Consider the following 14,080-nt stretch of genomic DNA (forward strand, 5'->3'; position numbering starts at 1 on the left):
ACATACCTTTAATCCATAAAAATGAAGGTAAGGTTGGTTTATAAAAGGAAGCAACCATGTTTAAGAGTGATGTCTAATTGAAATTGAGAGGCAGACAAAGTAATAAATAAGAGAAAGATTTGTCAGAGGAATCAAAGATAGGATACTCCCAACTCCCAGGAGAAGAGCAGAGGAAGAGAGGCCATTAAAAAACAGTGAGAGAGAAAAGGTGTGGAGGTGTGGTGGGTAGTGTTTGTGTAGGACTGTTTTACTGGGACAGTTTTACGGAGACAGAACACCAAAGACCACAGTGCTGTCAAGTGCTTTAACCCCTGAGCTATCCCCCTGCCCCCGTTCTTTAAAAATGTACTTTTCCATGTTCTTTCACTCATTTTGGTTGTTTTGGTTTGGGTTTGCATTGCTAGAGAAAGAGCCCAGGCTTTTGCATGCCCTATGCCAGCATCCCACCACTGTGCACATCCTAGGGTTGTTCCTTTGTTTTAAATAAAAATAATGACACTGTGCCCACTGGCCACGCTTCACAGCCTCATGAGCCTGGGTTGAGTCTAACTAGAAAGAGGCCAACAGGAGTTAGGAAACGCCTTTTCCTTTCTGAGCAAGGCATTAGAAAGGCTGAAAATGCCCATCCATCGTGCTACATCAGATATCTCAGCCCAGAATGAAATATTTGAACTGACAGACCTAGGTCAGTGTCCACAGGGCAGCCAATCCCTCATGGAGCTGACACATCCCATAGGAAAATGTCACCTCCCCTTCAGCTTCCTGCTGTGCTGACTGTGACCAGGGAAGCTGACCTCCTTGGAGAGTAGTGGGAGGGGAGTCAGGAGCTTGACTAATGGAGGCCTGTGTTCTTCATCCAGAAAACGGGATGAGACAGTAGTACTTCCTTCATCTTCCTTATTATCAAGATGATTTATGCATAAATTTCCAAATTAACTTCTACCTCTGGAATCTAGCATCTTTGTTTGGAAGAATAGTCAATAACAGTTTCAGAATGGTTGAGTCCACTGGAAAACCCTCACAGACAGTATGTCAGCCAAACAGCCAGGCTCCCGTCCACAGGGATGAGTCAGATCAGTGAAGTTATCTCTAATGAGACGTGATGGACATGGCTCTTTACTCTGGGATCATTTTCCCCAAAGCATAGTGCAGTCTAATTATATGAGAAGAAAATGCACTCCACAGATTCCAGCAGCGGGTATCCCGTAATGACCTCAGCGCCTCAGCCCTCCTCAAACTGTTGAAGTCACTGAAGCTAGGGAAAGAAGTACACTGTCCCAACACAGAAGATGCTGAGAAAATAGCACCGAAGCATCCGGACAGAAGAGAGAGACTTTTGGATCAACCCCCAGGGACAGGTAAGCTTGACAACCTGAGTTTTATCCTCAGAACCCACATAAAAATGGAGGCTAGTGGGGCTGGGGATTTAGCTCAGTGGTAGAGCGCTTACCTAGGAAGCGCAAGGCCCTGGGTTCGGTCCCCAGCTCCGAAAAAAAGAACCAAAAAAAAAAAAAAAAAGGAGGCTAGCGAGAAGACTAGGGTCATGGCATGTGCACCACAAATCATGTACACATACCTACATAGTAACAAGTATTTTTTAAAAAAAATTTTAAAAATAATAACCTCAATTAACTAGGCACCTTAATCATCCCAATAAAACTAATAAATATAATTAATAATAGTGTATACCAGCTATAATATATGTACCAGATTAATGTGAGACGTTATTGATTGAAGCAACTGACAGAAGAGGTAATGATAGATGCTCAAGTTTGTTTCTCTGTTGTTATGATTCGACACTGACCAACAGCAACTTGGGGAGAAAAGGGTTTATTTGGCTTATGCTTCCAGATCAGGGTCCATCATCAGGGAAGTCCGGAGAACTGAAGCAGAGACAAGAGAGGAAGGCTGTTTCCTGGCTTGCTTTCCAGCTTGCTTCCCCTCCTACTCAGCCAGCTTTCTATACAATCTGGAACCACCTGTGTAAGGGTGACACCGCTCACAGTGGACTGGACCCTCCTACACAATGATCGATCAAGACAAGGCCCCTCTAACATGCCCACAAGCCAGTCTGATGAAAGCCATTCCTCAGTTGCTGGTCCCCTCCTCCTAGGTGACTATAGTTTATGTCAAGTGACAAAAACTAACCAGCACTCGAAAATACTCTTCCTGCCTGCTCAACCTTTCCATAAACACTCAACTGTTTTGAAACAGAACAGAATAAAAGAAAAATAGTTGGCCTCTCCCTCCATGAAATAAATAAAAGTACTTCTCAGCTTTTAAATTTGCATATTGACATATAGCAAATTAATACTATGATTAGGTATTGAATTTCCATTCATTCATGACACTTGAGAGGAATACACATACTCTCTCCATCACCCCTAAATACACTTCCCAGCTTCCAAAAGAAAATGCAGAAGAAATTAGCTGATAGATTGCTCTAAGACATGAAGGGAATCCTAAACTAATGCCGAGACCTGAGCTGGGATACCTGCTAGGGAGACGTTTTGCTGCTCCTAGCTAAAAGAGGGTGCTCTGGGAATTGTGGTGCATTGTTCTCAGAGACCCCAAGCAGATGTTCAACCACTGACTAAGAAAATGCACACTGTGGCAAGACAGGCTTCCATCTGGCCTCCCCTTGTCCAAGGAAAGAAAAGGTCATCCATGTGTGCACATTTATAGTGCTAGAGAAACCCCACAGAGGTCATTGCTTCAATTCCTTTGTTTCCTGAGAGAAGGGAATTTTAGTAGCACTTGCATCCCTGAAAAGCATCTAACCATGTTGATAATGTGTAAAAATACAAGATACGGTATCTTGAGATATTAGAAAGCCAGGTTCTTTTTAAAATCACATTATCCAAACTGTTTGCTGGAGAGAGATTATCCCGTCCATTTAAATTCTCCTTGAGTTAGTGTTACTACTGCTGTAGTGAAACACAGTGACTCACAGCAAGTCAGGACAGGAACTGGGCAGAAACCTGGAGGCAGGGGCTGATGTGGAGACAACGGAGGAGTACTGCTTATTAGCCATCTCACTCTGGCTGGCTCAGCCTGCTCTCTTAGAGCACCCAGGACCACCAGCTCAGGGGTGGCATCACCAGCTGTGGACTGGTCCCTCCCACAGCAATAACTAATTAAGAAAATGTGCTATACAGGCTTGCCTACAACCCAGTCTTGTTAACTGAGGTTCCCTCCTCTCAGATGACTTTATCTTGCATCAAGTTGACCATGAAACCAGCCAGTACAAATTCTTATTATGGACAAGGAGAGAGGTGGAAAGACAAAATTAACAGGGGCAAAGGTCCAAACCATTAACATTGAATAAAGAAAGACAGAAATGGTGGATGTGGGCAATGCGCATATGCACACAATAAAGCCAGAAACGGGGAGGATTATCCCCGAGACCAAGAGCGAAGGCCATATAGGGATTTTGGAAACAGAGTTTTAGTTTTGCTTAGATGTGCGTTTATAAAATCAGCCATTTCCTCAGTGTCAGGTCTGAGAACTTGGGAAGAGCACTATAGGCTCACTGTAAGTCAAAGAAGACTCGCTCGGCAGTCTTTGGATAGTGCACACACAGCTTTCCGTGTTAATCTATTTCTAGTGTGAACCAGAGGTGTGGCTGAGAAAGAGCTTTCCCCTGTAATGCAGTCTGACTTGTATGTGCAGTCTTACTTGCACATCTGGGTGTGGTTAGTAAGTTACACTGTGCTTTCTCTCTCAGGAGTGAAGAAGTAGTCTGTTCTGGGTGAAGAGCAGTCTGACAGACAAGGGAGAGGCTGTGCTTGGAGCATGAGTGACCATGACCACAAGACCAAGGCTGAACAAAGAAGTGCCTTGGATTAGTGAACCCAGAAATAACTGAAAACTTGGGAGACTCTGAGAGTCTTGGTCAAAAGCTCTTGAACCCCCTTTCTCTACGTCTGAGAAGTTGTAAGTACAACCTCAGAAGCATACCTTTCTCCACTTGGAGAAAAGCTGTCCCTGCATCAAGACTTCCATTATCTTTCCCTCAGTGAGAGCTCTCGATGCACTGCAAAGTTTTAAGCCTCTGCTCCTTGCCTCTACTCCTCTCCGTGTTTAGTTCTGCTGAAAATGGTTTGCGCTTTTTTCCCAATATCTCTTGGACTTCTGACTCGCTTTAACAAAGAAAAGGCCTAAACAACAGGCTCAATGTAGCAGAAATTTGTGTTCACAATTGAGCATGGGCCGCTAGAGAATAAATGGCTTTGCTCTCAACAAAACCTACAGCAATCCACAACCTACATCATAACCAGTAAAACAAACAAACAGACAAAATTTGACATTGAATTGCAGCTCCTCCTTCATGGCCTGAAACACAGGAACAGCACTCTGAAGAGCCAAAGGACATAAATTCAATGAGTTAAATGAGCTGTGTTCTGGGTCCAGCCAGACTGCTAATCCATCCAGGCACTCCAGGGTGGGTTCCTTTCTCCTGGAGGAGGTTGGACAGAGAGGCTTGCAAGTGAGACAGACAGTGGGGTGACGGATGATGGGTGATGAGACACTGAGAACAAATACTTCCTTTGTGGAGCTTTCTGAAACAAAATGAGTTTGATTCACTAATGCAACACATTTGCAAGGCTGCGAGGGTCCCGTGTGCAGTCACTGAACCACGGACAGTTTGAACACTTTCTCTTTTATATATGCTCTCGGAGTTGAATGGTTTTTCTCAAATTACCTTCAGCCAAGGATATTACTTATTTTTTCTTATTAACAGTTTCTTCATTCATTCATTCATTCATTCATTCATGCGGGTGGGCATATGTGCCTTGATAAGTGCAGAGACCACAGGACAGCTTGTGAAGTCGGTTCTCACCTCTACCTTGTGGGTTCCAGAGTTGGAACTTGAATTGCCAGGCTTGGAGACAATCCAAGCTGAGCCATCTCGCTGGCCCTCAGAAGCTGCTTTTGTTTATATCTTGATTTTGGAGATTATAAATGGCTCAGGAGAGTGAACAAGCTCATCGGTTTAGGGACAGGCTTTGCAGGACCGTGGCTAGAATGTCAAAGTAAGCAAGCTAGGGAACCGAGGTGTCTGGGCGTTAGAAAGGTTCCTTCGGAGTCTGCGTTGATGTGTGCTTTGCCAGAGATGATACAGATGTGTCAGCGCCTGGGAGCTGACTGCTGACATGAGCATCACAGAAATCTGGGACCTTGCGAGAGCGGGGAAAACTAGCTCTGTAACTCCAGAGAGTCGACAGCCACAGTCTTCTACCTCTCTCCAGAGAGGGAGAGAGCACTCTATTCCTAACAGATCGTAAACTTTGTGGGGAGTGTTAACACCGATTGTCAGTAATAAATGAAAGTTCTGAAAATCCCACTTTGAGTGACTTTTTTTCATATAATTTGAAAATTGATTTGTCTGCTCCAGAGTCTGTGGAAGACAACTAAAAGGCTTTATGGAGAGTGTATCAAGTTCTCGCTAAGTACTCTATTGACGTCATCCGGTGGTATTAGCTCAAGATGCCTGCTTTCGTGCTATCTGTATTTTACTCAAACAAATGGAATATGGGAAACAGTGCTAAGTGCTTCGGTGCTTGTTTTGATAAAAATCTCCACTAGGAAAATATGTTTAAGAGCATTAAGGATAGCAAAACTACACTTAGATCATTAGCTGGGGTGTTCATGCGTTATGTCTAAGGGTCTCCTTTGGGACAGGACGCACAAAGCCCCAGCACAAAATGCACCAGCGTCCTGATGTCATCAATGATCTTTGTTCATTGACCCTCCTGGGCACTCAGGGAATTAATGGAAATTCTTGTTGGTGACCAAAGGGACACAGGACCCAGGCTTGGCTCTCTGATCTTGCAGCCGCATTATGTCTATGAGGGCTGCTGTTTCACGGCACTCCCTTGATGTGCTTCAAAGAAAGAATAGCTGAAATGCGAGCATAAACCTTCCATCGTTGCTCCGGTCCTGTGGAATCGAGCCGGAAGAACTGAGGACGGTAGAAAATCCAGGAGTGACTTAATCCAAAGGGATATCATGCCTTAAGAATCCTTGAATTTTACTGTGTTTTCCACACCCCTCTATTGGGAAATGATGGAACGTTCTATAGTATGCACCCTACAAAATGTTCAACTCCTCAAGGTATTGCCAATTATATAGCTTCCTCAAAGTAGGCAGTTCTTTGAAAGTACAGGATAATCACACTTACTAATGGAATACATGAATATACATTTAAAAAAAAAAGACCACAAGTGTTAGAGAAGTGATTCGGTGGTGAAGACCCTGTGCTGATCAATCATGGGGACTGGATGTCAGATCTCAACCTTTGTGTCTGGCACATGCCCGTAACCTCAGCTCCAAGGGATCCTAAACAAGATGATCTCTGGAACCTGCTAGCTCTTATCCTAGCTGAGAAGAAGGTTCCCAGGTTCAGGGCGTTCTGGCTTTGAACTTGACCATCTATTATATTGGACATGGTAGCACTGATTATAAATCTCAGCACTGGGGAAGAGGGGGAAGCAAGAAGAGAATGAGAAGTTTAAGATCACTCGTGGGTAAATAATGAGTTGGGACTGGTCTAGAATGCATAAAAACCCGTCTTGAACACAAAGCAGAAAGAGCCTAGTCTACTGAACTCGACTTCACGACCATGCTCTGTGACGACATTGCAAGAGTCTCTTGCTAGCTTAGTGTCACATACACATAAAATGACAAGATCAGAATGCAAGAGTTACTGACCTCCAACCTTGTGCGCGTTCCACCATACCATGGTCACGCCTGTCTCTGAGCTCTGTGATAGCCTACGCTGTATGCTCTAGTTTACCACTTCCAAGAATATTCTTTCTTGATACTTCATTGTTTCTTGAGCATTTACTATGTGACAGGATTTTAAAAGTATTAGAAAAGTAAAAGAAAAAAAAAGAATTACAATTTCTGTTGGGGACGGGGACTCCGTGTATTCATAAATATGGAAGGTACCACTCTGACTTCTCTTTTTAGGAAGATTAAAGTTATTGACCACTTAAATTGTTTGTATTTGGTTTTAAACATTTGTTTACATTCATAAATATTTAAATATGTATGTATTTATTTGTGTTTGTATGTGTCTGTGTGAGAGAGTGTGTGCACATACAGAGGCCAGAAAATGACACCAAGTATCCTCATCACTCTGAGCCTGTTGCTATGAGGCGGGACCTCACTGAGCATCCTCATCACTCTGAGCCTGTTGCTATGAGGCGGGACCTCACTGAGCATCCTCATCACTCTGAGCCTGTTGCTATGAGGCGGGACCTCACTGAGCATCCTCATCACTCTGAGCCTGTTGCTATGAGGCAGCATCTCACTGCATGCCCACTAAGCAGTCACTCTGCTCACTGAGCTACATTCCTGCCCTTGAGAGTCTCTGTGGAAAAATTGGATGCTATGCACTTATGATCATAAGGACACTCAGACCCATTGGTGTAGTGGGCTTTGCTCAGTGGTCTGTCAACTTTATCATATTAATCCTGTCAGTCAGCCATAAGAAGAAGGAACATCTCCGTTATACACGAGAAAGCTGAAGTCAGCATTCTTATAGCTGCTTCTAAGATTATAGTTAAAAATCGGTATACCTTTTGTTTCATTTTACAGCCCTAGAAAATTGAGCCCTGCCACTTCATACCCTGCCAAGGGCAAGGCAAGGACCCCTGAGCTTCAGTTCACAGGCCCAAGATAAAGTTAAGATATCACAATGGGTTTTTATGAGAATATAAAAGCAATTGATTTTTTTAAGAAAGCCAAATATATAGTTAGGATCATCTTTTTTTCCCATACACTCAAAATTTAATAAAGGGCCAAAATTCTTTAGGCACTAGAAACTGTATTTTATCCACCTACCTGTGTTAACATTCTAAACAATATATAAACATTATAGAACAGATTGATCTGTTTGTGACCCAGGTTTGTGATAGGAACCATCAGTTATACAGCAGTGACAGGCCTTTTCCTATTTGTTTTTCTAGCCCCTTTCAGTCTCTGTCATCTGTCCTTTCTTGGTTAATCTGTCCTAACCCTTGTGAAATAGGAGCCAAAAGTACCAACTCAGTATTAGGAGGTTTAAGAGACGTCCCAACAGTAAAAAGGCCAAACTCTCAGGAACCTTCAAACTCTGGTCCTTCCTACCCTGTGGTAGAGCTCCTTCTCAGGTCCTGGGCTGAGAAACCATCGGGTCTGTAAACCAAGCACACAGATCTAAAGACCAAGTGAGAGTCTGGATAGTAAGGTGCATGGGTTTGTGACCACCAGTAACATCCAGCCTCGGGACTTCCAAGACTTGAGCTCACGTCCCCTGCGGATGCCTCCCGGGTACCTCTCTGTTCCCCCTGCCACACAGGGAACAGTATGAGGGGTACAGCAGAAGCCAAACACAGAAAGAGTAGCCACAGTTGGGGTGAGGGCCAGGAGAGGGGTGGAATACTGGCGAAGCAACTGCAAAGTTGGTAACATTTGCTCTTGGGAATGAGAGGTGGGGCCCAGAACATGGATGGCAGCTGGAAGGTGAAGGGTAGTCTCAGTAACGGTAGTGTTCAGGCTTGAAGGGACTGTTAACGGGCATGCCCAGGTACTGGGCCTGCTTCTCAGTTAACTTGGTCAGCTTCACATTCTGCTTGCCCAGGTGAGCTTCAGCCACTGCCTCATCCAGCTTCTTGGGGAGTGAACCCCAACCGGATATTTATCTGGGTGGGTCCACAGCTCAATCTGTGCCACCACCTGGCTTGTGAAGGAGTTGCTCATCATGAAGCTGCGGGGGAGGGCAGGTTGACCAGATGGCCTTCAGCCAGCAAGATGATACAGTGTCTACTCTTTAGCCAATAGTGGCCCACCTGGGACTTGATGTTCACCATATGCACAGCGTTCTCATTGAGCCACAGACAATGGCATCATCCTTCATCTGTTCAAAGTGCAGGCCAAAGACGATATCAACACAGCCTGTGGTGGTGACAAAGATGTTGCCCTCCTTACAGGCATCGCCCATGGTGGTTACCTTGGAAGTTTGCAGTGCATTGATGGGGTAATGGTCTCAGCGATGATGACTCGGGCGCCGAAACCCCTCAGGGCCTGGGCACAACCTTGCCCACATCACCATAGCCTGCTAACGCTGCCACCTTACCCGAGACCATCACATCTGTGGCTTGTTTGATGCCATCTACGAGGGACTCCCGGCAGCCATAGAGGTTGTCAAACTTGTTCTTGGCGACAGAATCATTGACATTGATGGCAGGCACCTTCAGTATCTCATTGGCCATCATCTTGTAGAGGTTGTGGGCCCCACTCATGGTCTCCTCAGAGATACCTCGGGTGCCTGACAGAAGTTGTGGGTATTTGGTGTAAATGAGGTTAGTAAGGTCACCACCATCATCCAGAATCATGTTGAACATCCTCAAAGTGCAACATCTGCACAGTGCACCCCAAGTACTACTGATCTGTCTCGCCCTTTCAGGCAAACACTGGAACACCAGCCTTGGCAATGGCAGCCACTGCATGGTCCTGAGTGGAGAAGATGTTGCAGCTGGAGCACCGCACCTCAGCACCCAGGGCCACGAGAGTCTCAATGAGGACAGCAGTCTCCACAGTCACGTGCAGGCAGCTGGCAATGTGAGCGCCCTTCAGTGGCTTGGAGACTGAGTTCATCTCCCGCATGCACATCAAACCTGGCATCTCATTCTCAGCTACCTCCAGGGCCTTTTGTTCCCAGGCAGCCAGTCCGAAGTCCGAGACTCTGTAAGGCAGTTTATCGGACATGCTGGCGGCACTTCCGCTAGGAGTGACGAACTCAGTGAAAGGAGCCCGGAGGCACGGGGCAGGGCTAGTTAGGATAATCTTATTTATAATAATAAGTTCACTAGAATATAGATAACATTTTAAAGTTTTATTAATTATTAATTACTTACGGAGTGATGGGTTTCGTTATGGTGTTTTTATACACATTACGGAAGGTATCTTTTTAATGTGTAAATGTATGAAGATTTGCAAATATCCCCAGTCTAAACAACACTTGTGCAGCAACTAATATTAGAGAACTATATGGAGTTGGGTCGGCTTTGTGGAAATCATTGTTATTGGTAAAACTATTGAACTATCCCCTATGCTATGAGTCCAGGACTCAAAAGGATAAACCAACATAAGCAGAAAGAGAAGAATTATGCTTTGCGAATTAACTTCAATACTCTCTTAGCACAGCATGTCGGCGACGACCTTGTCTCTGCGTCTTAGCCACACTAGCTGGAACAAGAGACCACTGCTGTTTTCTAGCCTCAGTACACTCGAGGTCTGGGCATGTAGCCAGAGCACTGGGAGCATCCAAACCCAACCTTTCACAAGGTTCTGAGTCCAGTATGGCTAGATCCTTTTTTTTTAAAGGCAAGGTCTCCTTATGTATCTCTGGCTGTCTTGAAACTCACCATGTAGACATAGCCTCACCTTGAACTCATAGAGATCCACCTATGTCTGCATCTACCTGTCTCTGCCTCCCAAGTCCTGGGATTAAAAGCATGTACCAAGCTGGAGGGATGGCTCAGCAGTTAAGAGCACTGACTGCTCTTCCAGAGGTCCCTTAGTTCAATTCCCAGCAACCACATGGTGGCTCACAACCATCTGTAATGGGATCGGATGTCCTCTTCTGGTGTGTCTGAAGACAGCTACAGTGTGCTTATATATAATAAATAAATCTTTAAAAATAAATAAATAAAAGCGTGCAACACCATGCCTGGCTAGATCCTCAATAATTATGAGTTACCATTTGTTGTTTCTAAAGTAAGGAATTAATATACATGTATACACACATGTCCATACATGTTTCATTCTAACCACTAGACCAGCCTTAAAGCTAACTATAGACAGAATGGGGAAACAGTTCAGAAGTCAAGCACTGGACTATCATACACATGGCCACAGGTTCTGCCAATAGCAGCACCAGAGGAGGAGGGAAAGAAAGGGGGGAGAGAGAGACAGAGACAGGGAAAGGAAAAGAAAGAAAGAACCCATTCTAGGTCACCAAGGAAGCAACTAAAGCCACTTATTCAACAGGTTTACCATGATTAATAAAAGTTGTCTAACTCCAAAGACCAAGCTTTCCTCTCATGTCACGGCTAGTGAGGCCCCTCTTCTAGTGTGCAGTACCCTGGTAGCTTTGTGAAAACAGCATTAGGTCAGTGGCTTCCTCCAGTTCCACCTCAAAGGTTAAGTTTCACTACCCCTGGGCTGTCTGGAGCCCTCACTTCCCATCTAGCTGTCCTGCTGGGAGCTCCAGGTACAACCCAAGAACCATGCCTCAAGCAGCACCTTTGTATCTGGAACATGATGAATTGTCAAAAGATCGCTGCTTATTATTAGTTGGAGCACAGGTTTCTTGTACCTCTCTGCCACTTTCTGTTTTAGTGAACATAAACTCTTGGGGGCTTAAGCATCATTTCAATAGTCATACGATATTACAGAGTCAATGGAAATGTGTATCAGTTCCTGCCACAGTGTTATTCTTTAGTGCCACACCAAGGGGGACTATACATAATATAAATCCATCTCACAATCCCCTTGCAAGATTCTATAGCCCATGCAGACCGTAGGTGGCCTCACACATTGGCTCACATAGTAGAAAGTCAACACAGCCTTCGATATTTATTTTCATTCCAGAATCCGGAACTTCAAAGACTGAGGAGTCAAGTTTCATGATTCATCTTGAGGGAATAGGAAGGAAATCCCAGATCAATGAGGCACCATAAAGGAAGCATTTTCCCTCTCTCCCGCTGTGAAAGAACAAAACAGTTCGGAGTTTGTAAGTCTTGCGTTTGAAGGACGAAAAGGAGGTGAAAGAGAATGAATGGGGGTTGAAGGAATTACAAACCATAAGCAGTATTACTTTAATATTTGCTAAGCCCATTGGAGTGTTGGTTTCATCTATTGTTAATCTCTTCCTCCAGTATCTCGGTGAGGCAGTAATGAGGCAATCACTGAAGAGCAATGTATTCTTTCTCAAAAACTGCACAAGGGATAAATAAGTTTACATCTGCACTCAGCTAAACCACAGTTTCACACGGGGTCTGCAACCCTCCATCCTTGAAGAAGGAGGCTCCATTCAGCTCTGGCTAACATACGGGGTAAGTGTGCTTCCTCAAACTCAAAGAATCCCTGCCAATTACATAACTTACACAACTCCCCATGGATTTAGCAATTCCCAAACAGCTGGGACGCAAAAGGAAGGCCATAAACTCAGTTCTTTCCAAGGATAAACTAAAACACGAGCCTATCGGATCATGACATGCTCTACTGAGAAGACAGCATCGAGTTTTGCTTTCACTTCTCATATAGTTTTGTAAAGTAAAGATAGTCACCTTTTTAAACTTAGAAAAAATCAGAAAATTAGAGGAGAAAGAGATTCTGGGTGAGAAGACAAAAAGGAAACTGTGGACGGGCATAAAGTTGCATACCTGTAATCTAAACTTGCGAGCTGAGACGGGAGAATCATGTCTTTAACCCCAGCACTCGGGAGGCAGAGGCAGATGGATCTCTGTGAGTTTGAGACCAGTCAGGGCTACAGAGTGAATTCCAGGGCAGCCTGGGCTTCACAGAGAAACCCTGTTTCAAAAAGAAGTCTGCAAGAAGTAGAACAGACAACAAGGCAACTGAAAGTGAGCATCAGAGGAGTTTCTTATAGGTTTAGAAACTCCCACTGAATGAAGCAGTGTATAAGTACTAGTACAGTACTCAGTTTTTAATAGGACATCTATATCATCCCCTTCCCCAAGACACAGAGAAATCATGGAAGAAGGGGGTGGAAAGAATGTTAGAGCCAGGGGATGGGAAGACTGCACACAGACATCTGCTGGACACCACACACACTCATAAAGTCACTGCAGCTGTTGTCATGTGCACAAGCCCTGAACAAGATTGTGCCTGTCAATATCTATCTCATCATGGATGAGGGGAGGAGCTTATGAGGCCCCATCTTACTCTGAGGGTCTATAGGCAGTGAATGGTTGCTGGGAGAACGGGTCTTTTTTTTCCAGTGGTATAGCCACTGCGAAGTTGCCTACACTCCAGTAAATAACCTGCCCACCCATCGTCATGCAAGCAACTGCAATCCCACTTAGTGGGTCCCACAAAAAGACAGGAGAGTCAAAGAGCAGCGTCAGTGGGAGAGGAGAGGGATAAGACAGGGTAACAAAGGGAAAATAGCTAAAATTCATTGCACTGACTGTAAAAAAACAAACAAAAGCGAAAGGGGAAACAGCGTCCCTATCCCAAAAGAGGATACAGTGTAGCGTTTCCCTCGGGTGATGACTAATCGTAAGCACTGTGCTCGTGGGAATTTAAGACTCATATTTTTTAATGAGTAACTTCAAAAGCAAGAGCCTCACAGAATCTGGGAATTATAAGTGGTCTAGTTTCTCTCAAATTAGCTTTAAAATCTGACTGTAAACTTGTTTTAAAGAAACCCTCACAAATTGAAATTTGTAATGGAAAGGATTCTCTACACGGAAGCCTGAGACTGTAACTCACGGTTTTATGAGACATAGGATAAAAGTGACAAATTTGTGTGTGGCTTAGGCTCTGACTTCTTTTCCATCACCTTAGTAAACCTTCTGGAACCCCCACCAGAGTTGACGCACCACAGTCCTCGGGGTCATTGCTCTGGGTCACCCTTGGTCTTCCTTGGCTGTCCTCACATGGTACACGTCAGTACCACAGAGACAGACCGTTATGCCTCTTCTTGTTTTGAAAAGACTTTGCCATTCAACTTGGACCAAAAATTTGGCATAATGTGGGCATTGGATTGACTAAAATCAGCCCAGACCGTGGTGGTGCCAGCACAAGCTGGACAGGACTTAGTGAAACAAAAGCTGGCTTTCCTCTCATCACAAGCTGGCTCATTTCGTTGGGAACAGAAAGGGAAAGAGAAAACTAGAGGATGGATACGGCTTCCGTGTGTGTGAAGCTAAAAGAAAAAATCTAAAATAGTTGAGAGCGGTTTTAAGCTATTCAGTCTGTTAAAACCTGACTGTCCAGGAGAGATATTTTGATGTTGACTATTATGTTAAAATACAAACTCTGTTTTCAGATTCTAAAAGTT

At 44.4% G+C, this 14,080-nt stretch overlaps 1 protein-coding gene and 1 pseudogene across 19 annotated transcripts in view; both read right to left on the reverse strand.

The window, feature by feature from the left end:
- The window catches only part of Ank2 (ankyrin 2), a 575,390-nt gene that overhangs the window by 428,755 nt on the left and 132,555 nt on the right, over positions 1-14,080 (reverse strand).
- On the reverse strand, positions 8,454-9,896 carry LOC147996533 (adenosylhomocysteinase pseudogene; annotated as a pseudogene).

The sequence above is a fragment of the Rattus norvegicus genome, chromosome 2, assembly GCF_021556685.1.
Source record: "Rattus norvegicus strain SHRSP/BbbUtx chromosome 2, alternate assembly SHRSP_T2T, whole genome shotgun sequence".
NCBI lineage: Eukaryota > Metazoa > Chordata > Mammalia > Rodentia > Muridae > Rattus > Rattus norvegicus.